The 25,687-nt window shown below is 43.7% G+C and overlaps 1 protein-coding gene across 1 annotated transcript in view; it reads left to right on the top strand.

The window, feature by feature from the left end:
• Window positions 1-16,262: 16,262 nt before the first annotated feature.
• LOC126412615 (gamma-aminobutyric acid receptor subunit alpha-6-like) overlaps window positions 16,263-25,687 on the top strand; it is a 127,711-nt gene continuing 118,286 nt past the window's right edge. Inside the window, exon 1 of the mRNA XM_050082282.1 lies at window positions 16,263-16,381. The gene's annotated coding sequence lies outside the window, so the exon portion shown is untranslated. The remainder of the gene's footprint in view (window positions 16,382-25,687) is intronic.

Below are 25,687 nucleotides of genomic sequence, written 5' to 3' on the forward strand. Positions count from 1 at the left end.
GCGGAGGCATTACTTTTCTTCATGCTCTCGTACACGTTTAAATCCATCAACATGCTCTCGTACATGTTTAAATCAAGTGTTAGGTATAAAAAGTCGTCCGAAGTTGTTCTAAGGAAAAATTACTTTGAGCAATTTGTTCAGGAACCTACACAACATGTAAATTCTTGTGGTAACATATTAGCCCTCCTAGTCACAAACAATTCAGAGCGAATAAAGTGCGTCATGATGGATACAGGGATTAGACCACAAGGTCGTTGTAGGGAGTAACATTCGGATTCACCAACAATAAACGCTAATTATATTTCTTTAAAAAAAAAGATAAAAATTTGCTTCACGCCTTCCTAAGGCACAGTCTCCACTCTCCAGTCCTTCCAAACTAACTGTGTAAGCATAGATTAGATGTGGATTAAATTCGAAGACATAGCATTGAGAACAATTAAGAGCTTCGTACCAAGTAAATTAATAGGAGCTGGAACAGATCCCCCATGGTACAAAAAGCAGGATAGGACACTGTTGCAGAAGCAAGGGAAAAAAGCCTACCAGATTTAAAAGAACGCAGCATCTCGATAATTTGCGATGTTTTTGTATGAGCAGTCAGTTTCAGTTGTAGATCTCGGTAGTAGGGCAGCAGCTTCCGTATCGTCAGCAGCACATCAGAGGCCAGCGTTTCGTTTGTGAGTTGTGACGAGCTTCCAGCAACTACAGAGTGTTCTAGGAGATTTCGGGATTGCAGCCGGTCGTCTTAAACTTCATTCCACGATATTTCAACTGGACGCCTGCCAGTCATCTTCAGGTGAGCCATCGAAGGCAGTATTCGTCAGTCTTCGATGGCTCACCCGAAGATGACTGGCAGGTGTCCAGTTGAAATATCGTGGAATGAAGTTTATGACGATCGGCTGCAGTCCCGAAATCTCTTCGAACATTTAATTCGCCGGGAAAATTTTATATTTCACAACAACTGAGTGGGACAAATAAAAGTGGTCCGGAAAACAGAGTTCCAAGGTACAAAGAAACACAGCAGAGGCAAAGAAATACAGTACTAACCTGCCTATACCAGATGTTGAAAGTGAGCACCATTCATCTCTTAGCACTATTGGGCAAGTTGCTGAAGGGGGATCGAAGCTGGATTGCTGGAATTACTGCAGTCTCATCCGAAATGTTCTGCTGCAGTTCTTGAAGACTATGAGGGTTGTTGCGATACACCATAGATCTGAGGGCTCCCCACACAGAGTAGGCGCACACTGACACATGAGGTGAGCTGGGTGGCCAGCTAGGGCTGTGACCAGACTGACCTCTGCTGACAGCTTTGTCAAGTGTGAAGACTGTGTAAATGTACTCCGAGTTTCGGCGGGTTGTATGGGCAGTTGCTCCTTCCTGTTGAAGTAAATCTAGGTCTTTTCCTCCTCCGTAAATGCTGCCACAAAAGGATTCAAGGCACGCTCTTTCCTCAACTTATTTTATGTTTAATCAAGAATATTTTGAACAGACTGACGGTGTCGCTATGGGTAGCCCCCTGTCTCCTTGGTGGCCAATCTTTTTATGGAGGATTTTGAGGAGAGAGCGCTTGAATCAGCTGCCCTGAAACCAACAGTTTTTTGGAGGTATGTGGATGACACTTTCGTAGTGTGACCTCATGGAGAAGATAAATTAATGGAGTTTCTACATCACCTCAATTCCATTCATAGCAACATCCGGTTCACCATGGAAATAGAGAAATATGGTTGTTTGCTTTCTTGGATGTCCTGGTTCGAAGGAAGAATGATGGTTCTCTAGGACATTCAGTTTACCGGAAACCCACTCATACTGATTTGTACCTGCAGGCATCGGGTTGCCATCACCCATCGCAAACCATGAGTTTGCTTAAAACACTTGTTCATAGAGCTCATACTGTTTCAGATCCAGATAGCTTACCTCAAGAACTCGCCTATCTAAAGACAGTATTTAGCGAAAATGGGTATTCCATCCGGCAGATTAACAGGGCACTAACAGTTAAAACTAAGAAGCAGGAAGTGAATAAAGAGGAGAACGTGCAGGAACAATGTATAGCTTTTCTTCCTTTCGTTGGCAACACTTCGTTTAAAATAGCAAGAATCCTCCGAAAATTTCAGGTAAAAGTGGTTTTCCGCCCACCATCGAAATTGCGGACCTTGTGGGATCAGTTAAGGACAATCTGTTACTGCGAAAGGCCGGAATTTACAAGATACCGTGCCAATGTGGTATGGCTTACATAGGTCAAACCACACGCACCGTGAAAGAACGCTGCACTGAACATCAACGTTACACCCGCCTTTTGCAGCCAAGCAAGTCCGCTATTGCTGAACATTGCATTTCTACTGGACATTCAGTGGAGTATGAGAAAACAATGCTTTTGTCCCCAGCAACATCTTTCTTGGACTCCATTATTAAAGAGCCCTTAGAAATACGACTGGCTGAAAATCTGTTAAACCGTGACAGCGGCTACCAGCTGGACAGTGCGTGGAATCCCATCATCTCCACGATTTGCTCTAATCGAAGACGACAGAGTGCATCGACGGCCGCGGCAAACAGCAACGCAGAGAGCGACTGAGTTCTGCTATTCCACCAGCGAATGCGCTGACGGCGGGCAGTGTGGTTCATCTATCAAGTTTTCGACGCATGAGCACAATAGTTGCAGTACGCTATATATTGCGGAACGGAGGACGTTTTCGCGTCTGCGACGGCTCACCTGAAGATGACTGGCAGGTGCCCAGTTGAAATATCGTGCGAAGTATTGAACGACGACCGGCTGCAAGCCCGAAATTTGTTTGAACTTCAACTTTGGCGACCGCATTTGCATTAACCATAGAAGATTCCGGGGCAGGATCTTGATGTGATAGGTGTTTCCTTCTTTTGTCCACATTTGCCATGGGGCAGTGTCTTCCAGTATATGTACCAGATGTGGATTCACACAACCACAACCTCACAGAGCACGCTACTTACGCGGCCAACCACTTCCATCGCTCAACTCTCAATGAATATCTCTTACCTCGCTCGCTTTCCCACTGACCATAAACTATGCTTTCTACCTAGCTGTTACTCTCTTATCATTGGCGATCATCCAGTGGCCTTACAATGTTTGACATTAATAATTCTACATTAGATAACAACATTTGACGTATTTACATTACAAGAAGTAGAAAATTATTACAGTTTTACATAATATCGATTACACAGTGTATAAAATTGGCGAGAAAATTAGGTGGCACTCTGCATTATAGGCGTCGCATGACCACCCGTGGTCGAGTTGGAGGTTGTTTCAAGGTGTGGCAGGCAGCAGAAGAAAAATGGCTCTGAGCGCTATGGGACTTAACATCAGAGGTCAACAGTCCCCTAGAACTTAGAACTACTTAAACCTAACTAACCTAAGGACATCACACACATCCATGCCTGAGGCAGGATTCGAACCTGCGACCGTAGCAGTCGTGCGGCTCCGGACTGAAGCGCCTAGAACCGCTACGCCACCGCGGCCGGCACAGCAGAAGACTTTCGAGGGGCCGATCGGAGGGCCTACCCAGTTCCTCTGACTAATAGGTTTCATTCGTTAACTGTGACGGACATAGATCGTGAAACAGATGCAGTCGCTCGTCGAGTTCCAGAGGAAGCCTCTCGGCCGGCAAGATCTGGGCATTCATAGAGGGTGGGATTACTGGTAGTTGCAAGCTCCAATGTCAGGTGTGTAATGAGGCCCCTTGGGACTATGGATGCCAAGAAAGGGAAGAAATACAGAGAGCAATCTGTGTGCACTTCTGGAGGAGTCACTCCCGATTTGGAACGATGTCACGAGGAGCACATGGTACAGCCAGCTGCAGCTGGTACCTTATGTAGGTACTAACGATGCGTGTTGCTTTGGATCAGAAGAGATTCTCTCTGCTTTCGGGCGGCTAGCTGAAGTGGTCAAGACGGTCAGTCATGCCTACGAGATGAAGGCTGAGCTCATCATACGTAGCATTGACGACAGGACCGATTGCGGTCCTTTGGTAAGCAACCGAGTGGAGGGTGTGAATTAGAGAGTCAGGCGCTTCTGTGGCCGTGTGGGTTATAGATTTCTCGACTTGTGCTATAGGGTGGCGGGGTTTACGGGTTCCGCTTTTAGTTCAGGCGTCCACTACACGTAGAGGGCGGCTACACGGATGGAGGGCTGTGTGGTATGGACTGGGCGGTTTCTTAGGTTAGAGAGTTTCGGGGAAGAGGCCTTAACGGTGTTCAGAATGGATAGATTAAATACAGTTGGTGGCGACGGGTTTGTTGGCCTTAGAAGTAGTTTATCATGTAGCGAATCTGAAGTACCTGTGACCTAGTATGGGTAGAGGCTATATTTTGCAACCAGAATAAAATAATACTTGGTTCATTTTACTGACAACCCGTCTCAGATGATTCAATTGCAGAACAGTTCAAAGAAAACTCGAGTATCGTATCAAATAGGTACCCAACTCATACGACTACAATTGGCGGTGACTTCAATGTATCCTCGATATGCTGGCGAAAATACACGTTCATAGCGGGTGACAGATATAAAACACAGGTAGAAATTGTATTGAATGCTTTAACCGAAAGTTATTTTGAACAATTAGTTCAGGAGCCCACTCTAAGTATAATGGTTCCGAAAACATACTTAACATGTTAGCGACAAATAATCCCGAGAAAATCGGGAGCATCCTGACGGATACAGGGATTGGTGACCACAAGATCGTTGCAGCGAGACTGACCACCGCAACATCTAAATCCTCCAAAAGTAAATGTAAAATATAACTATCTAAAAAAGCAGATAAAAATTCGCTTTACGCCTTCCTAAGAGATAGTCTCCACTCCTTCCCAACTAACTATGTAAGTGTAGACCAGATGTCGCTTCAATTCAGAGGAATAGTATCTGAAGTGATTCAGAGATTTACACGGAATAAATTAACTAAAGATGGTACTGATCCCCCATAGTACAAAAAACAGGTCACAACACTGTTTCAGAAGCGACGAGAAAAGCATGCCAAATTTAAAAGAACACAAAATCTCCAAGATAGGCGATGTTTTACTGAAGCTAGAAAATTAGCGCAGATTTCAGTATAAGATGCTTTTAATACCTCGCACAACGATACTCTTTTTCGAACTCTGACATAAAGTCTAAAGAGGGCCTGGTCTATGTAAAGTATACCAGTGACAAGATATAATCAATAGCTTCAATGTGCGGTACTGATGGTAATATTACAGAGGACAGCACCACAAAAGCGGAGTTATTAATCACAGTTTCCCGAAATTCCTTCAGCAAAGGAGACGAAGTAAATATTCCAGAACTCGGATCAAGAACAATTGCCATCATGAGTAACGTTGAAGTAGATATCCTTGGTGTAGCGAAGCAATTTAAAGCACTTAATAAAGGCAAGTCTTCTGGTTCAGATTAGGTTCCTTTGACGTCGGTCTGGAGTAGGATTTTGGAACATATGCTGCGTTCGAACATTATGAATTAACGCGAACGTAACGGTCTAGTAGCACGTAACAGGAATTCAGAAAATGTCGCTCTTGTGAAGCAAAATGAACTCTTTATTCGCACGAAGTAATCAGTGCCACAGAAAAGGGATGTCAAGTTGATTTCATATTTCTAGATTTGTAGAGGGTGTTTGACACAGTTCCATACAAGCGTCTTCTAATCAAACTGCCTACCTATGGAGTATCATCTCAACTGCGCAACAGAATTCGTGATTTCCTGTCAGAAAGATCACATTTGTAGTAACTGCGTGAAAGTCATCGAGTAAAACAGAAGTAATATCTGGCATTCCCCAAGGAAGTATTTATTATAGGACCTCTCCTTTTCCTACTCTGTATAAACGATTTAGGACAGAATCTGAGCAGTCATCTTAGATTTTTTTCAGATGATGGTTCGTGTACCTTCTAGTGAAGTCATCAGAAGATCGAAGTACATTGCAAAATGATTTATTCAAGATTTGTGTATGAGGCGAAAAGTGGCATTTGACCCTGAACAATAAACGTTGAGAGGTCCTCCACACGAATACTAAAAATATTTCGTTAAATTTCGATCATTTGATAAATAATGCAAATTTAAAGGTTTTGATGCAAGTAAATACCTAGGGATTGCAATTACGAACAACTCAGATTGGAACCATCGCATAGAAACTGCTGTACGGAAGGCGAACCAAAAACTGCGCTTTATTGGCAGAACACAGAAGATGCAACAAATCTATTAAAAAGAGTACCTGCACTACGGTTGTCCGTCTACTTCGTAGTATTGCTGCGCTTAATGTGCTTACCAAATAGAATTGGCGAAGGACTTCGAAAAAACTCAGTAGAGGGCATTTCGTTATGTTGGTGGTGGGTACCGTCAAAACAAAGGCGTCTTTCTTTGCGGGAGATCTTTTCAGGAAATTTCAGTCAGCAAATTTCTCCTGTGAGTTCGAAAGTATTTTTATTGACTCCCAGCTGTACATAGGGAGAAATAACCATCGTGATATAATAAGAGAAACGAGATCTCGCACGGAGAGATATAGGTATTCATTTTCACCACGCGCTATTGGGATAGGAACATTCGAGAAATAGCCGGGGAGTCTTACTGCTGATGTTTTATGAGCATTAGGCCGTGGTGTAACGCTAACGCATAATTCTATGCCTAACGTTTGGTCTTTCAATGCTCGAGACATTATCAGGAGCTTTAACGACTCAGAAAGCAGCTACAGTGCCAAACAAGCTTAGCAAGTTAGGCTCAGCATTGGAAGGCGACAGGTTAGGCCTGGGCCACGGTCTGATGGTTACGAAACAAATGTCGGCAACATCGCAAATACCGGGCGTAAAAGCCTGCATTCTGTGATTAGTCTGAAAGTGAGTCTACGATCCATGTCCTAAGGACTGAAGTACGAACTGGCAAACTACGGAATAGTCATGTAGATATAAATGTGGAAAAACGCAATAGCTTACGGCAGTGGCGTGCTACTGAGCGCTTGCAGGGTGGGCTGCCTCGTCAGCGCCGCTGCTTGTTACTGCGCACGCACCCCATGGTTCATATCGAGTGTTATAGTAACAGAAGCTGGCGCTATTTTGGTTTATTTCACCCTTTGAGCCGCACAGCGTGCGTCATGTCAAGCTTTCGAAAGTCAAACACAACCTGAACAGAAAAAAGTACTGAAATGAGATAAATGTGGGCGTTGGTATAAATAAAGCAAACAGCTTGCCTAGAAAGAAAATGTTGTTGTTGTTGTGGTCTTCAGTCCTGAGACTGGTTTGATACAGCTCTCCATGCTACTCTATCCTGTGCAAGCTTCTTCATCTCCCAGTATGTACTGCAGCCTACATCCTTCTGAATCTGCTTAGTGTATTCATCTCTTGGTCTCCCTCTACGATTTTTACCCTCGACTCTGCCCTCCTATACTAAATTGGTGATCCCTTGATGCCTCAGAACATGTCCTACCAACCGATCCCTTCTTCTAGTCAAGTTGTGCCACAAACTCCTCTTCTCCCCAATTCTATTCAATATCTCCTCATTAGTTATGTGATGTATCCATCTAATCTTCAGCATTCTTCTGTAGCACCACATTTCGAAAGCTTCTATTCTCTTCTTGTTCAAACTATTTATCGTCCATGTTTCACTTCCATACATGACTACACTCCATACAAATACTTTCAGAAACGACTTCCTGACACTTAAATCTAAACTTGATGTTAATAAATTTCTCTTCTTCAGAAACGCTTTCCTTGCCATTGCCAGTCTACATTTTATATCCTCTCTACTTCGACCATCATCAGTTATTTTGCTCCCCAAATAGCAAAACTCCTTTACTACTTTAAGTGTCTGATTTCCTAATCTAATTCCCTCAGAATCACCCGACTTAATTCGACTACATTCCATGATCCTCGTTTTGCTATTGTTGATGTTCATCTTATATCCTCCTTTCAAGACACTGTCCATTCTGTCCAACTGCTCTTCCAAGTCCTTTGCTGTGTCTCTGACAGAATTACAATGTCATCGGCGAACCTCAAAGTTTTTATTTCTTCTCCATGGATTTTAATACCTACTCCGAATTTTTCTTTTGTTTCTTTTACTGCTTGCTCAATATACAGATTGAACAACATCGGGGATAGGCTACAACCCTGTCTCACTCCCTTCCCAACCACTGCTTCCCTTTCATGTCCCTCGACTCTTATAACTGCCATCTGGTTTCTGTACAAATTGTAAATAGCCTTTCGCTCCCTGTATTTTACCCTTGCCACCTTCAGAATTTGAAAGAGAGTATTCCAGTCAACATTCTCAAAAGCTTTCTCTAAGTGTACAAATGCTAGAAACGTAGGTTTGCCTTTTCTTAATCTAACTTCTAAAATAAGTCGTAGGGTCGGTATTGCCTCACGTGTTCCCATAATTCTACGGAATCCAAACTGATCTTCCCCGAGGTCGGCTTCTACCAGATTTTCCATAGTCTGTAAAGAATTCGCGTTAGTATTTTGCAGCCGTGACTTATTAAACTGATAGTTCGGTAATTTTCACATCTGTCAACGCCTGCTTTCTTTGGAATTGGAATTATTATATTCTTCTCGAAGTCTGAGGGTATTTCGCCTGTCTCATACATTTTGCTCACCAGATGGTAGAGTTTTGTCAGGACTGGCTCTCTTAAGGCTGTCAGTAGTTCTAATGGAATGTTATCTACTCCCGGGGCCTTGTTTCGACTTAGGTCTTTCAGTGCTCTATCAAACTCTTCAATCTCTCATCTTCACCTACATCCTCTTCCATTTCTATAACGTTGCCCTCAAGCACGTCGCCCTTGTATAGACCCTCTATATACTCCTTCCACCTTTCTGCTTTCCGTTCTTTGCTTAGAACTGGGTTTCCATCTGAGCTCTTGAAGAAAAAGCATTCGAAAAGTACTTGTGCCACCAAGAAATACAGAGGTATGGAAATTAAGAAGCAATGAAGAAGCTTATTCAACATAGAAAACATAAATGAAACACTACGAAGGAGGCGACTACTATTTTTTGGACACTTATACAGAATGAACAGCAACAGGTTAACCAAACAGATAATTAAATATCTTTGGCACAAGAAGTCAACAACAGCCTGGATTCAAGAAGTTAGGAAAGATTTGGAAAGAAACAACATATGTGAAAAAGATGTAACAGAAAGAGAGATTCTCAAGAGGAAAGTGTTAAAAATGGTAGGATACCAAGGCAGGAGAGAGAAGAAGACAGGGTCAAAATGTTCCGAGCAGAGAAAAAGGATACATAGTGAAAAGATGAAAGAATACTGGAGGAAAATGAAAGAACAACAAGAGGAAAGCATTGAAATTAGTGCGTGGTCCTTAGATGACCCAAACGAAGAAAGAAAGAAGTAGAAAGCAAACAGCACGAACTCTTCCCCGTTACACGCTCCATAATATACGTGCTCGTGAGAGAAGGATAGGAAAGATTAGGGCGGGTACAGAGACGAATACATTGCTTGACAATTGCTAAGAAACAACTGACACTTGCTAAGGAACAACTGCCAATTGCTGCGGAACAACAGACCAATGACGTAGTAGAAAACGTGTTAACTGCAGCAAAACCTTTGCACAAACACTCTTTGTGCGTTAAACAGTTCAGGCAGTATAGTGCTTGACGAAGGCTGTTGTGGAACCGTTTAGTGCGATATTCCGTGTGCTACAACATGTATGCAAGACATTATTTTAGTGCTTACGATCGTGGACTAGCAGTTGAACGGTTCGAAGCTGGTCAAGGTGGCTACAGTAATGGGTGTGTCCAAAAGTGTCACTACGCGATTAAAAAAATACCGCTGAAGGTGGAAATGCTATGCGAAAGCATCACGGCGGTCGCATACGGACCACCACACAGCAAGAGGACAGATACGTAGCCCTAGTAGCGAAAAGGAAGACAGCTCAACCCTAGGCAGACACTGCAACCGCTGCCAGTAGGCGTGCGATTACCAGGTGTACCGGTATGAAATGAGCGTTAAGATACAAATGTGTCGATAGGGAACATTTTATGTGAACGAGCCTTAATTTTTTTTTTGTTTTTTTGGTGTGACATCTGTCAAAGATATTTAGTATACATCAAGTCATGGAGCAAACAACATCGTATGTTTTCATCGTGTTAACAATGTCGAATTTTGTACCAGAAAGTGACGATTTGCGGAAAGCATTAATTAATTTGTTTTCATTTGAAAAAAGTGCTGCAGAGTAGCAGCGAATGCTTGTCGAGGCATATGGTGATCATGCTCTATCAGAAGCAACATGCAAAAGATGGTTTCGACGGTTCAGAAATAATGATTTTGATGTAAGAAATGAAGAACGTGGAAGACCACCAAAAAAGTTCAAGACGCCGAATTGAAAGCATTATTGGATGAAGATGATACTTTGAGTCAGAAGCAAACGGCATCAATGCTAAATATTGCACAACAAACAATTTCTGACCGTTTGAAAGCTATGGGAAAGATCCAAAAGTGTGGAAAATGGGTGCCTCATGAATTGAATGAAAGACGGATGGAAAACCGAAAAACCATTTGTCAAATTTTGCTTCAAAGACATGAATGAAAATCAGTTTTGCATCGAATTGTTACTGGCGATTAAAAATGGATTTATTTTAAGAATCCTAAACGGGAAAAATCATGGGTTAATCCGGGACAATCATCAACATCGACTGCAAAACCAGATCGATTCGGCAGGAAGACAATGCTCTGTGTTTGGTGGAATCAGAAAGGTGTGGTGTATCATGAGCTTCTAAAACCCGGTGAAACTGTGTATACTAATCGCTACAGACAACAAACGATCAATTTGAACTATGCATTGATCGGATAAAGACCAGAATGGGCCAGAAGACATGGCAAAGTAATTTTTTTACACGACAATGCACCTGCACACAAAGCAAAACTTGTTCAGGATACAATCACCGTATTCACCAGACTTGGCCCCTTCCGACTACCATTTGTTTTCATCAATGGGACACGCATTGGCTGAGGAACACTTCGATTCCTACGAAGAAGTCGAAAATTGGGTATCTGATTGATTTGCATCAAAAGACGAACATTTCTATTGGCGTGGTGTCCACAAATTGCCAGAAAGGTGGTCAAAATGTATAGAAAGCAATGGTCAATACTTTTAATAAAATGTTTTTACTTTTCAGTTCAAAATTAGTGTTTGATTTTCACAAAAAACGCTCATTTCATACCGGTACGCCTGGTAAATCGGGCTGGTTTGTATGCTCAGAAGAATGTTAAATGCATCCACTGCAACCGCGCTATCGTCGAGGGAGAGTTCGTTGCTTTAGGGAACATGGCAGTTAAGGTGAGCAACAATGGTCCACAGCGATGGTCCCCGATGGATTCCGCTTCTTTGTGACAAGTGATTCTGGCAACTAGTTAGAATGGAGGGAGAGAGAGAGAGGGAGGGGGAGGAGAGAGAGAGAGAGAGAGAGAGAGAGAGAGAGAGAGAGAGAGAGAGAGAGAGACAGGAGCGCATTACACACCACAGACCGTTCATGAACCTCATCAGAATGGCCTAATTACAGGGAGATTGTTTTGGATCATGTTTGTCCGTTTAGGGGTGCGGTAGGTCCCGATTTTCTGTTTGTGGACGACACTGTCTTCCCACGCAGGACGGCTGAGGTGTTGTACTCACTGGAAAGTGAAGATATTGAACGTATGGAATGTCCTGCGTACTCCCTGGGCATAAAGCGTATAGAGCATGTCTGGGATTCATTTGGCTGACATGTTTCTCAGCGAACAGCCCCTCCTCGAACTTAGCAACAACTGCATACCGCCTTGAGATAGGACTGGAACAATATCCCTCAAGGACTCATCAACAGTTTCGTAGCCAGCATGATAAACAGGTGCCAAATGTGCATTAGTACCCGAGGAGGGCATATTCGTTACTGAGAGTCCGACATGTACCTTTATGATGGGATTCTGACCTGTGCCAGACAAGAACATTATTTACTTCTTTTATCCTGCTTTCCAATATGGTGAAATCTGCGCCATTTTTCCTCATAAATTAACCATTTCCCCTCTATTATGTATTGTGTTTCATTTCGTCCATCATTGTCCGTGATTATTCCTGTCCAACAATGTGTAGATGTAATTGAAGAGCTGAAGAGGCTTGCTGCACTGCGTCACTCTTTAGATACCTCTAATTCCAACTTTGTACTGCGTTTCCCTTTAGATACCACTAACTCGTAGGAGATGTACAGTGTGAACAGGCTAACAGCAGTGCAATTCGTAGGTGAAAAGCAACGTCGGACAGTGCAGCTCATTCTCATAATACTACAATCAGTTGTCCTTACAAGACCTTGACTATGACGTAATCTGGCTGACTTGAAATAATGGTCTGTACTAACACAATGACGTCACGTTAAGATTCGATATTCAGCTTCTCACGCTATAAATTACACTAAAGCTCGCTACATCACTACGTACGAAAGGATGAACACAATAATACTTTTCGTGGTATAATGGGGTCAGTGGTAGCTATCTGGTTACTAATTACAGCAACGCATCTGACTGTCAGGATTCACTAGGTTCGAAAGATAAACTACCACCAAAGCTAGTATCGATGACCAGAAAAATACTAAATGCGAGAGTCTACGGGGAGTAGGAATGAGGTATTTACTTTACCAATGACAGCATCCTACACTGAAGCTTACTCTGTGTACTTTAACAGCACAACAACGTAGGTACCAGAAACCATAGCTTTCGTATACAATTGGCTCTTGTAGTTGCTCCTCTTTTAAAGCTTCAACGAATAATCGTATGTACATTCAATCGGTGTGAACTTTCTAACTTTTTACGTAAATCGGTGAATGTGTTCACAAGGCAAAGATATAATTTTATATTGTTTATGTCTCGTTGTCCATCAATGATAACCTCTATAAGTAGCGCCTTGCTACAACACAACATCCTTGATTCTATTGAAATTTTATCATAATAAACTATTTCGTTATTCTCAACCTTTCAGATCTCACTGGGACAACTTTTCATTTACAATTAATCACTTTTCAATAACATGCAAACTTGCTTTTCCTGTCTAAAGATTAATTATCTTTCTTTTCATTCCAAGTTGTTCGCTGAAAAAATATCATTCCTTCACTTTAATTTCTTTAAGTTTTCTTTTACCGATATTCTACTCTTTTTCTTCATTGGTCTTTGGGTTCACTTTGTTACGAAAAGATATATTCAAGATATTAGTCTACTTTCAAATAAGCCTTTGATTTTTTCTTCTAATAGTTTGAGTATAAAGGATAAGTCGGGTACTGACTTTTTTAGTTTAAAATTGTTCTCTCTATTTCCTGAATTAAATAGGTACAAGTCAGCGTTTTATTTTAGGAGTGCTGATTCTCCATTCAAAACCCCTCTAAGCGGAAATGTAATTAAAAAAATAAAACAAAGAACGTGAGTGTCAGCGCCACTTTTCAGCTAAATGAACTTCAAATAATGACGAAGCTCAGCCAGTTCAAGCGTTGACTTCCGTGACCCACTGGTATTTAAAATTCAAAACACAGCAGTCGATAATCTCTTTCAGAGAGAATTAGCGAGTTCTCTAATAAATGGTTCTTGATTCATCGTTTAGGAAGAAGGGGAAAAAGCTATCAAACTCTCAATACACTACCGGCTGTTTCTCAATAAATAACTATTACGTAGGACGACCGTTCTCTTTAATGTGGACTACACATTCAGGCCATCCAACGAGATTTCCGGAATTTACTATACTACGACGCTCACGCTGAAGTCACGCAATAAATCCCAACAAAATATCGAGAAGTTACTGTTCCCCAGAGCTTGCGTATACCTGTTCATCAACAATAATACAGTGCAACGCTACTATCCCTTAGCTTGCTTTAATCCCCAACCACAAAATAACTAAGCGACTTCGCGTGAACACGACTCTTCACATACAACATACAACGGAAAATCTTACTGCCGGTCTCGGTGGCCGAGCGGTTCTAGGCGCTTCAGTCCAGGACCGTGTGACTATTACGGTCGCATGTTCGAATCCTGCGGGCATGGATGTGTGTGATGTCCTTAGGTTAGTTAGGTTTAAGTAGTTCTAAGTCCCATAGTGCTCAGAGCCATTTGGACCAACCAAAATCTTACAAAAATATTGAAATGCGGTTCGCCTACCATCGCGTGGCTATTTAGTACCAAACGCACCATTAATCACAACTAGGAGAAACAAATCTCATACTTCAATAAATCGCAGCTTTTCCTATGTCTGGTGAGGCTACACTCTACCTAAATTGCCGAAATAACCATTTTCTTCATAAGCGGATAATCTTTCCAAAATATCTTTCTAGACGACTTAGAACTGCTTTGAACACACTTGTGATCTGTCCCCATTGCAGACTATGTCATGTATCGTACGTGCGAGCCGATCTAATCACCCTCTTGAGATAATCTCTCTCGAGGCTCGCTACTCGAACAATTCTCGGATACCACTGCTGAAATTCTAAAAGAACAAGCCAAGAACCATTCTTTGCGAACAAACTTATCACGCTAATTCTCTGTTTAACAATAAGTGTTTCTTCTTTGCAGTCGCTGGCAAACGTTCGTAACTGCATCGTAGTTGTTATCTTTGCCGCACTCCGCAGTACAGCAGTCGGCGGAGTTTCGCAATCTCGCTCACTGTACAGGACACAGCTTTTCTCGACCATCAGGTGTCACACATCTACAACATTTTAACACAAAAATGTAAGAAATATATACAAACAACTTAATCTCTTCATTCTTCTAGCACATAAAAATCGATAAATAAGTTGACGCAATACAAACAAGTGACGCGCTTTTTATGGGCTAAAGACTGGCGCATTACATTGCACAGAATAGACTGCGTGGAGAGCTACATCGAAACAGTCTTCGGTAATTTCCAAGAATTATTGCCTATCGAAGTTGGAGGGCTCCAAACGATACATATCGAACGTGCGATAGTAAATCGATTATGGAAGTCCCGTGGCGCGCGTTATGATAAATTATTTCTGATCGTCATTTTTATCAGTTTTGCGTTGTTTCTTCAGCTCGTGTACATTACATTCCCGCCGTAATTGTTTGTGAATCGACACGGTTTCTCTTGGTAGCGAGTGTAATGTGTGCTGCTTCTCAAGTTTCTTCTGCGGATTGCCTCACATGGAAAACTCTAATTCCATGCACATTCGAGTACTCCAAATTATCGATTCAGACGAGCGTAATTCTTGTGTCGTGCTGTATTCGAGATTACACGCTGCAACCCACAGCATCAGAAACTGAGTTATCGGCAAATACCGTGTGCGACTACTTCGGGTTTTGCCGAGAAGTGTGCTACGTGATAGTGACAAATGACAGTGTGCCAACTGGTGGACCGAATAAAATAGTAGACGTAGACGAATCTCATATTTCTAGACGAAAGAATCAGAGAGAACGACCTTCTAAAAGTGAAATAGATCACATTTGGGTTTTTGGTGGGATAGAAAGGGAGTCCCACAAGTGTTTCGTTGTGAGGGTATTGTCCCGGAACAAGGTGACTTTAGTGGGTCTCATAAAACATTTCATACTGCCTGGAACAAAAGTCATCACAGACGGGTTTCAGTTGTACCAGATTCTCAAAGCTGAAGGGTTCGACCACGAATTCGTGAACTGCTCTGTGGAGTTTGTCTCTTCAGATGACGCCAGTGTCCATACCCAGAATATAGAACGGCTGTGGAAGTCTGTCTAGTCCACCATAAAAAGAGAAGGGCGTCCAGGACAGAGGGACGAACTGTATTTGTTCCAGTACCTATACTTTCACAACTTGCGTTTGCAGGGGAAAGTCGACGCATACGACACTGCCGATATTCCTGCGCGATATTGGCAGAGTTTACCCTGGGTACGGGATAAAAAGGAATTGCCCCTGTAGCTTATACATCACGCGGACTGTCACAAGACGATAACACCGACGACGAGTAAGGTAAGTCGTCTCCTTTGAATTTACAAGTACCTCTCTAATGCTTCTCTTTTGTCGTTGTTGTAGTGACAACTTGAAACATTCTCGTAACGCGCGCCACAAGACTTCCATAATCGATTTACTATCGCACGTTCGATATGTATCGTTTGGAGCCCTCCAACTTCGATAGGCAACCATTCTTGGGAATTACCCAGTCTTCAGAACGAAGACCTCAACAGCAGCAAACAACCATGCTGGTAGTTTAGTGCAAACTGCTCACTCTAAGGCCCCGGCTGTGGCGCCCCCTACAGATGGAGTCATAACGGTGAGCCGTGCAGGAAGATGGCGTGGGCGCTGCTATATGCAGACGGGCGCCGGCGGCGGCATCCGGCCAACGACAGCTGCGCGCAGTCCGTCTCGCCGCGCCGCCCTCTCCGTGTTGCCGCCTGCTCCACGGGCCGCCGCACCTTGGTTCGCGCCGTACAGCCAGCCGTCACACCCAGGTATTCACTTCCACTAGTCCTGAATGATTACGATAATGAGTTCCGCTCACTGCAAATTCAGCGTTCTTCTGTCCTCCTGGTTTTCAACCATTCTTTTTGTAGAAGTGCACGATGCAGTTATCGTCGTGTCGTCAGTTAAATGATATCTTGAAACTTCCCGGCAAATTAAAACTGTGAGCCGGACCGAGATTGAAACTCGGGACCTTTGCCTTTCGCGGGCAAGTGCTCTACCAACTGAGCTACTCAAGCACGACTCACGCCACGTCCTCACAGCTTTACTTCTGCCAGTACCTCGTCTCCTACCTTCCAAACTTTACAGAAGCTCTCCTGCGAAACTTGCAGAACTAGCAGTCCTGAAATAAAGGATATTGCGGAGACATGGCTTAGCCACAGCCTGGGGGATGTTTCCAGATTGAGATTTTCACTCTGCAGCAGAGTGTGCGCTGATATGAAACTGTTCTGCAAGTTTCGCAGGAGAGCTTCTGTAAAGTTTGGGAGGTAGGAGACGAGGTACGGGCAGAAATAAAGCTGTGAGAACGGGGCGTGAGTCGTGCTTGGGTAGCTCAGTTGGTAGAGCACTTGCCCGCGAAAGGTAAAGGTCCCGAGTTCCAGTCTCGCTCCGGCTCACAGTTTTAATCTGCCAGGAAGTTTCATATTAGCGCACACTCCGCTGCAGAGTGAAAATCTCAATCTGTAAATGATATCTTCTTCTTCCTTTGGTCCTCTTTCCACTCAACATCTCATCGAATGTGTTATTTATTGTTTTCTTGCTTCTCCTCCAATGTCCTGAACGATGTCTTTTCCTGCTTTTAACTATTTCCAGTATTTGTCTTTTCTCATTCACTCTGTGTAACAATCTCATTTAGTATTAGGTCGGTGCATTTTTGTTTTGCATGTTGACATTCCGTTTGCTATGGGTTTAGTTATCGATTGTCATGTTTTATATGTAATTCACTGTTGCTGTTTGAGTTAACATATTGTCATTTTGTCATTTCGAGGTAAAGAGAGGAGCTGTACACTCTAGAAAATAGAGTACCAAGTGGATAAATCGTAACATTTCGGACATACTCTTCTGTTTGAATTTAATAGAGGGATAATATCAGAGTGGGCAGCCAGAAACATTAGCGCCGTGTGTGGGGATAATGCAATTGAACAGAGAACGGAAAGAAAATGTTTTCTCATTTTAAGGTGGATCGTTTTGACATTAGCGACTCTCCACGTTCAGGAAGACCTTCGGGGTTTGATGAAGATCGTTCAAACGCATTAATCCTCAATGATCCATGTCAGTGTACCCGAGAACTGACAAATGTGTTGAACTGTGATCTAAAGCCGGCGCGGTGACCGAGCGGTTCTAGGCGCTTCACTCCGGAACCATACGGCTGCTCCGGTCGCAGTTTCGAATCTTGCCTCGGGCATGGATGTGTGTGATGTCCTTAAGCAAGTTAGGTTTAAGTAGTTCTAAGTTTAAGGGACTGATGGCCTCCGACGTTAAGTCCCATAGTACTTAGAGCTACACTCCTGGAAATTGAAATAAGAACACCGTGAATTCATTGTACCAGGAAGGGGAAACTTTATTGACACATTCCTGGGGTCAGATACATCACATGATCACACTGACAGATCCACACGCACATAGACACAGGCAACAGAGCATGCACAATGTCGGCACTAGTACAGTGTATATCCACCTTTCGCAGCAATGCAGGCTGCTATTCTCCCATGGAGACGATCGTAGAGATGCTGGATGTAGTCCTGTGGAACGGCTTGCCATGCCATTTCCACCTGGCGCCTCAGTTGGACCAGCGTTCGTGCTGGACGTGCAGACCGCGTGAGACGACGCTTCATCCAGTCCCAAACATGCTCAATGGGGGACAGATCCGGAGATCTTGCTGGCCAGGGTAGTTGACTTACACCTTCTAGAGCACGTTGGGTGGCACGGGATACATGCGGACGTGCATTGTCCTGTTGGAACAGCAAGTTCCCTTGCCGGTCTAGGAATGGTAGAACGATGGGTTCGATGACGGTTTGGATGTACCGTGCACTATTCAATGTCCCCTCGACGATCACCAGTGGTGTACGGCCAGTGTAGGAGATCGCTCCCCACACCATGATGCCGGGTGTTGGCCCTGTGTGCCTCGGTCGTATGCAGTCCTGATTGTGGCGCTCACCTGCACGGCGCCAAACACGCATACGACCATCATTGGCACCAAGGCAGAAGCGACTCTGATCGCTGAAGACGACACGTCTCCATTCGTCCCTCCATTCACGCCTGTCGCGACACCACTGGAGGCGGGCTGCACGATGTTGGGGCGTGAGCGGAAGACGGCCTAACGGTGTGCGGGACCGTAGCCCAGCTTCATGGAGACGGTTGCGAATGGTCCTCGCCGATACCCCAGGAGCAACAGTGTCCCTAATTTGCTGGGAAGTGGCGGTGCGGTCCTCTACGGCACTGCGTAGGATCCTACGGTCTTGGCGTGCATCCGTGCGTCGCTGCGGTCCGGTCCCAGGTCGACGGGCACGTGCACCTTCCGCCGACCACTGGCGACAACATCGATGTACCGTGGAGACCTCACGCCCCACGTGTTGAGCAATTCGGCGGTACGTCCACCCGGCCTCCCGCATGCCCACTATACGCCCTCGCTCAAAGTCCGTCAACTGCACATACGGTTCACGTCCACGCTGTCGCGGCATGCTACCAGTGTTAAAGACTGCGATGGAACTCCGTATGCCACGGCAAACTGGCTGACACTGACGGCGGCGGTGCACAAATGCTGCGCAGCTAGCGCCATTCGACGGCCAACACCGCGGTTCCTGGTGTGTCCGCTGTGCCGTGCGTGTGATCATTGCTTGTACAGCCCTCTCGCAGTGTCCGGAGCAAGTATGGTGGGCCTGACACACCGGTGTCAATGTGTTCTTTTTTCCATTTCCAGGAGTGTATTTGAACCATTTGAACTGTGATCATTCCACTATTGTGCGACATTTGCATGCAGTTGGGAAGGATCAAAAATGATGTGTGGGTACCGCATGCTCTGTGCCAAAATCACACAAATCAGTAGGTCGCTATATTTGCATATCTGCTTGCTCGTCATCAATTGGCTCGTGAACGACACCGACCATTCCTATCCTGTATCGTTACTGGTGAGGAGAAATGGTGTCTTTATGTTGACGTAAAGAAAAGAAAGGAATGATTGAGCCCAAAAGAAGCAGCAGCTGCTTGTACGAAGACCTGCGCGCGTTCACAAACGCTAGTGTTATGCATCTGGTGGAAAAGCGACGGTGTGGTGTATTACGAATTGCTTGCCCGAGATGTAATCATCTCTGCTGACATTTCTTGACAACAACTGAGACGTCTTGCAGACGCAGTCCAAGAACAACGACCAGGAAGACTGCGTGAAGTGATGCTACCCCACGATAACGTATACCCGCGTTCTGCTAGACTGATGAAAAACACTATACGTGAGATGGATTGGGAAATCATTCCGGACCCATCTTATTCACGTGACCCTGCACCCTCAGATTTTAACCTTTTCCGCACTCTATCAAACAACCTTCAAGGAACTTCCTTTTCAGACGAAATGGCGCCTCCGAACCTGGCTCGGTGAGTTCTTCGCCTCAAAACCACGTGATTTCACTACAGTCACGGAACCGAAAAGTTACCTCAGCGTTGAAAGACTGTTGTAAATAGTGAAGGAGAATATATTATTGATCACTAGAGTCTCTCTTACGTGTATCTGTTGTGTTTATCACACTTAGGGAAAATCGCCGCGAACTGGTACAACAACCCAATTTTTTATCTCTCTATTTCTCACATTCCATTTTGCTCCAAATCCACATCTCAAAAATTTCTAACCATTTCTCCTCTCGCCGCTGGAGTGTCTGTTTTGGCACCGTACAGAGCAACCCTTCATGGAAAACACTTCACCAATCTTTTCCTTAATTGTTTGGCTCTGAGCACTATGGGACTTAACATCTGACGTCATCAGTCCCGTAGAACTTAGAACTACTTAAACCTAACTAATATAAGGACATCACACACATCCATGCCAGAGGCAGGATTCGAACCTGCGACCGTAGCGGTCGCGCGGTTCCGGACTGTAGCGCCTAGAACCGCTCGGCCACTCTGGTCGGCTTAATTGTTTATTTAATGAACCACAGAAAAGATTCCCGTAAAAAATTTCTTCTGCAGTACCTATCAGTGTTTTTATATCTTGATTACGTGTCATGTTACTAGTTATTATGCGTCCTGGGTACCTCAGGTTATCAATTTGTACCACTAACTCATACATATATTAACTTTCCTCTTCCTTGATTCCCCTGTAAAAACCAATACCTTAGTCTTCTCCACATTTACCTTCATTCCATATTCTTCACAGTTGGAGTTCAGTTCTTGTAACACATTGTTAATCGCCTTTTCATTTTCACTTATTAATAGCATGTCATCAGCATATCTTATTACACATCTCATTATTCTTCCTCCTTTTGCCATAGCACTTTTCCGCTGGAGACACTTATTGACTAAATCATCTAAACAGATATTAAACAGTGTAGATGAAAGACAATTGGCTTGTCTAACCTCTCCCCCGTTTGTCATCTCCTATTTTTACTTCTATCCATTGTTTTATGTATTAATTCCTTATTAATCTATCCCCCAGTCAATTCCGATCTTGTTCATGATATCTGATAGTCTACTGAACCCAATCAAGGGCTCGTTCCAAGAAGACAAAAACTGCCAGAAGCTTCCCAGCCTTTTTGTAGCTATCGCCGCCACTGTGACGGAGCGGTTCTAGGCGCTTCAGTCCGGAGCCGCGCTGCTGCTACGGTCGCAGGTTCGAATCCGGCCTCGGGCATGGATGTGTGTGATGTCCTTAGGTTAGTTAGGTTTAAGTAGTTCTAATTGTAAGTATAAGGGACTGATGACCTCAGATGTTAAGTCTCATAGTGCTTAGAGCCATTTGAACCATTTGTAGGTATCTTTACGCTACTATTTGTAACAGTCAAAAAAATGGTTCAAATGGCTCTGAGCACTATGGGACTTAACTGCTAAGGTCATCAGTCCCCTAGAACTTAGAACTACTTAAACCTAACTAACCTAAGGACATCACACACATCCATGCCCGAGGCAGGATTCGAACCTGCGACCGTAGCGGCCGCGCGGTTCCAGACTGTAGCGCCTTTAACCGCTTAGCCACCACGGCCGGCTTGTAACAGTCCAGTTCACTCACTTGTATCTTTGTCCCTTCTGAAACGGAACTACTCATCATCCGGTTCTTTCTCAATTTTAAATTGCATTCGTCAATTCATTACCATTAATATATAGGGTGATTCAGGAGGAATGTCATATAATTTGTGGGGTGACTCTACATATGAAAATAAACCGAAAAAGGCCAATAAACATGTGTCTAATTTTCGATCGGTACAGAACTAAAGCGGGTTGAAGACTACACACATCCATGAATAATTGTGAAGAAAAGTGTGAATATTACTTACCGAAATGCTGTGTAGGCGCTGTTGAGGACGAATAATGGTGGGGCAGAGATAGAGCCATCGTACAAGAGGTGTCTAGAAAGTCCCCCACACATCTGAGTGCACTTGTCAGTGCGTGTGAATGTGTGTGCGTATTGCACATCGATCATCAACTCGGCAGGCTTTAGTGCGGGCAACAACGTCGGTAATGTGAGCAACAAGTTCTTCTCGTGTATCCATCTTCGTTGCGTGCACATCCCTCTTTAACCAGCCCCATAAACAGAAGTGTAATGGGGTTGGGTCGGGTGGTCTGGCAGGCCTGTTAATGGTCCGGCCAAGGTCAGTTCACTGTTGAAGAAATGTGTTATTCAGATACTGGGATTCTTGGCTGGTACGGTGAATCAGTGGTCCATCATGCTGCAGGCACATTTCCCGTTGTTGCTCCAATATCACATCTCCCAGAAGTTATAAGGAAATGCGCGTATTCTGCGGCTGTCACGCAGTTTTGCAGGAACACAGTACTTTCACCAGGTCATCAATCATACCACACCAGACGCTCACTGAGAACCTAACTTTGAATCTTGTTTCCCTCATCTGTGGGTTCTCCATCGCACATGTATGAGAAGTGTGGGTGTTCATCATACCACAGCGTGTAAATGTAGCCTTATCTGCAAATAAAGTGTATTAGACGACGTCTCTGTGTGCAGCCAATCATTCACAAAATCAAAATTGTTGTCTGCTTACTGAGTAGCATGGACGCAGAGGTCGCACGGGTTGCATATGGGAGTGTAAGGTACACAATTCTCGCGCTTGTAGAATAGCGAACTGAAGGCTAATGCGTCGTGTACTGGTGGTGGAGCTCTGTTATACCAGTGCAATAAGGTCTTCCTTTTCCTCAACTCAGTGGACGGCCCCATGTTCTGATGTCACGTGTACACTGGGTAGCGTTCGGATTATAATGTTTGAAAAGTCCTGGAAAGTAACCTGGCAGAGTGGGTTCGACAATCAGGGAAACATCTGTGATATTCTGTCACAGTTGCAGGGGCACTGCCATTACAGTACCCACGCACAAAAAACATGTTTGTGTATTGTGACGGGTGAATGTATGCGGTGTATTGGTACTCACTGATACAATGGTCTTGCTCAATTAAACAACAGTCAAGCACGACACGTACATGACCTCACGACTGCTCACTGAGCCAACCCCCGATTGCTCACTGGGTATACTTGCAGCTGTTGCCCCGGTGCAACATCGCAGTGCTGTCATTTGTTTGAGAACCCCCACACCTCTTGTAGGACGGATCAGTCGTCTGTCCCATCATTATTCTGTTTGCCACAGCATTTCGGTAAGTAATATTCACACTTATCCTCATAATCATTCATGGCTCCAATACCGTAAAGATCGAAAATCGGAGACATATTCATCGGTCTTATTCGGTTCATTTTCACATTTAAAATCACTTCACAAATTATTTGATATTCCTCCTGAATCACTCAGATTTTTTTCCGAGCGTGATATCAAGTTTTGTTAAAAAATATCGTACATTTCATGTCATTACTTTTTATTCCGAAATAGAGCTTGGTTTTGTAAACACCAGCAAACAGTGAAAAAGCAAGTAAATAGAACGTCACTTACGTCATCGTACCAAGTTGTTGTTGTTGTGGTCTTCAGTCCTGAGACTGGTTTGATGCAGCTCTCCGTGCTACTCTATCCTGTGCAAGCTTCTTCATCTCCCAGTATGTACTGCAGCCTACATCCTTTTGAATCTGCTTAGTGTATTCATCTCTTGGTCTCCCTCTACGATTTTTACCTTCCACACTGCCCTCCAATTCTAAACTGGTGATCTCAAGATGCCTCAGAACATGTCTTACCAACCGATCCCTTCTTCTAATCAAGCTGTGCCACAAACTCCTCTTCTCCCCAATTCTATTCAATACCTCCTCATTAGTTATGTGATGTATCCATCTGATCTTCAGCATTCTTCTGTAGCACCACATTTCGAAAGCTTCTATTCTCTTCTTGTCCAAACTATTTATCGTCCATGTTTCACTTTCATACATGGCTACATTCCATACAAATACTTTCGGAAACGACTTGCTGAAACTTAAACCTATACTCGATGTTAGCAAATTTCTCTTCTTCAGAAACGCTTTCCTTGCCATTACCAGTCTACATTTTATATCCTCTCTACTTCGACTCTCATCAGTTATTTTGCTGCCGGCCGCGGTGGTCTAGCGGTTCAGGCGCTCAGTCCGGAACCGCGCGACTGCTACGGTCGCAGGTTCGAATCCTGCCTCGGGCATGGATGTGTGTGATGTCCTTAGGTTAGTTAGGTTTAAGTAGTTCTAAGTTCTAGGGGACTGATGACCAGAGATGTTAAGTCCCATAGTGCTCAGAGCCATTTTTTTTAGTTATTTTGCTCCCCAAATAGCTAAACTCCTTTACTACTTTAAGTGTCTCATTTCCCAATCTAATTCCCTCAGCATCAGCCGAGTTAACTCGACTACATTCCATTATCCTCGTTTCGCTTTTGTTGATGTCCATCTTATATCCTCCTTTCAAGACACTGTCCATTCCGTTCAACTGCTCTTCCAAGTCCTTTGCTGTCTCTGACAGAATTACAATGTCATCGGCGAACCTCAAAGTTTTTATTTCTTCTCCATGGATTTTAATACCTACGCCGAACTTTTCTTTTGTTTCCTTTACTGCTCGCTCAATATACAGATTGAATAACATCGGGGAGAGGCTACAACCCTGTCTCACTCTCTTCCCAACCACTGCTTCCCTTTCATGTCGCTCGACTCTTATAACTGCCATCTGGTTTCTGTACAAATTGTAAATAGCCTTTCGCTCCCTGTATTTTACCCTTGCCACCTTTAGAATTTGAAAGAGAGTATTCCAGTCAACATTCTCAAAAGCTTTCTCTAAGTGTACAAATGCTAGAAACGTAGGTTTGCCTGTTCTTAATCTACCTTCTACGATAAGCCGCACGGTCAGTAATGCCTCACGTGTTCCACCATTTCTACGGAATCCAAACTGATCTTCCCCGAGGTCGGCTTCTACCAGTTTTTCCATTCGTCTGCAAAGAATTCGCGTTAGTATTTTCCAGCTATGACTTATTAAACTGATAGTTCGGTAATTTTCACATCTGTCAACACCTGCTTTCTTTGGGATTGGAATTAATACAGTCTTCTTGAAGTCTGAGGGTATTTCGCCTGTCTCATACATTTTGCTCGCCAGATGGTAGAGTTTTGTTAGGACTGGCTCTCCCAAGGCTGTCAGTAGTTCTAATGGAATGTTGTCTACTCCCGGGGCCTTGTTTCGACTTAGGTCTTTCAGTGCTCTGTCAAACTTTTCACGCAGTACCATATCTCCCATTTCATCTTCATCTACATCCTCTTCCATTTCCATAATATTGCCCTCAAATACATCGCCCTTCTATAGGCCCTCTATATACTCCTTCCACCTTTCTGCTTTCCCTTCTTTGCTTAGAACTGGGTTTCCATCTGAGCTATTGATATTCATACAAGTGGCTCTCTTTTCTCCAAAGGTCTCTTTAATTTTCCTGTAGGCAGTATCTATCTTACCCCTAGTGAGATATGCCTCTACATTCTTACATTTGTCCTCTAGCCATCCCTGCTTAGCCATATTGCACTTCATGTCGATCTCATTTTTGAGACGTTTGTAATCATTTTTGCCTGCTTCATTTACTGCATTTTTATATTTTCTCAATTCATCAATTAAATTAAATGTTTCTTCTGTTACCCAAGGATTTCTACTAGCCCTCGTCTTTTTATCTACTTGATCCTCTGGTACCTTCCCTATTTCATTCCTCAAAGCTA

This window comes from Schistocerca serialis, chromosome 7 (genome assembly GCF_023864345.2).
Source record: "Schistocerca serialis cubense isolate TAMUIC-IGC-003099 chromosome 7, iqSchSeri2.2, whole genome shotgun sequence".
NCBI lineage: Eukaryota > Metazoa > Arthropoda > Insecta > Orthoptera > Acrididae > Schistocerca > Schistocerca serialis.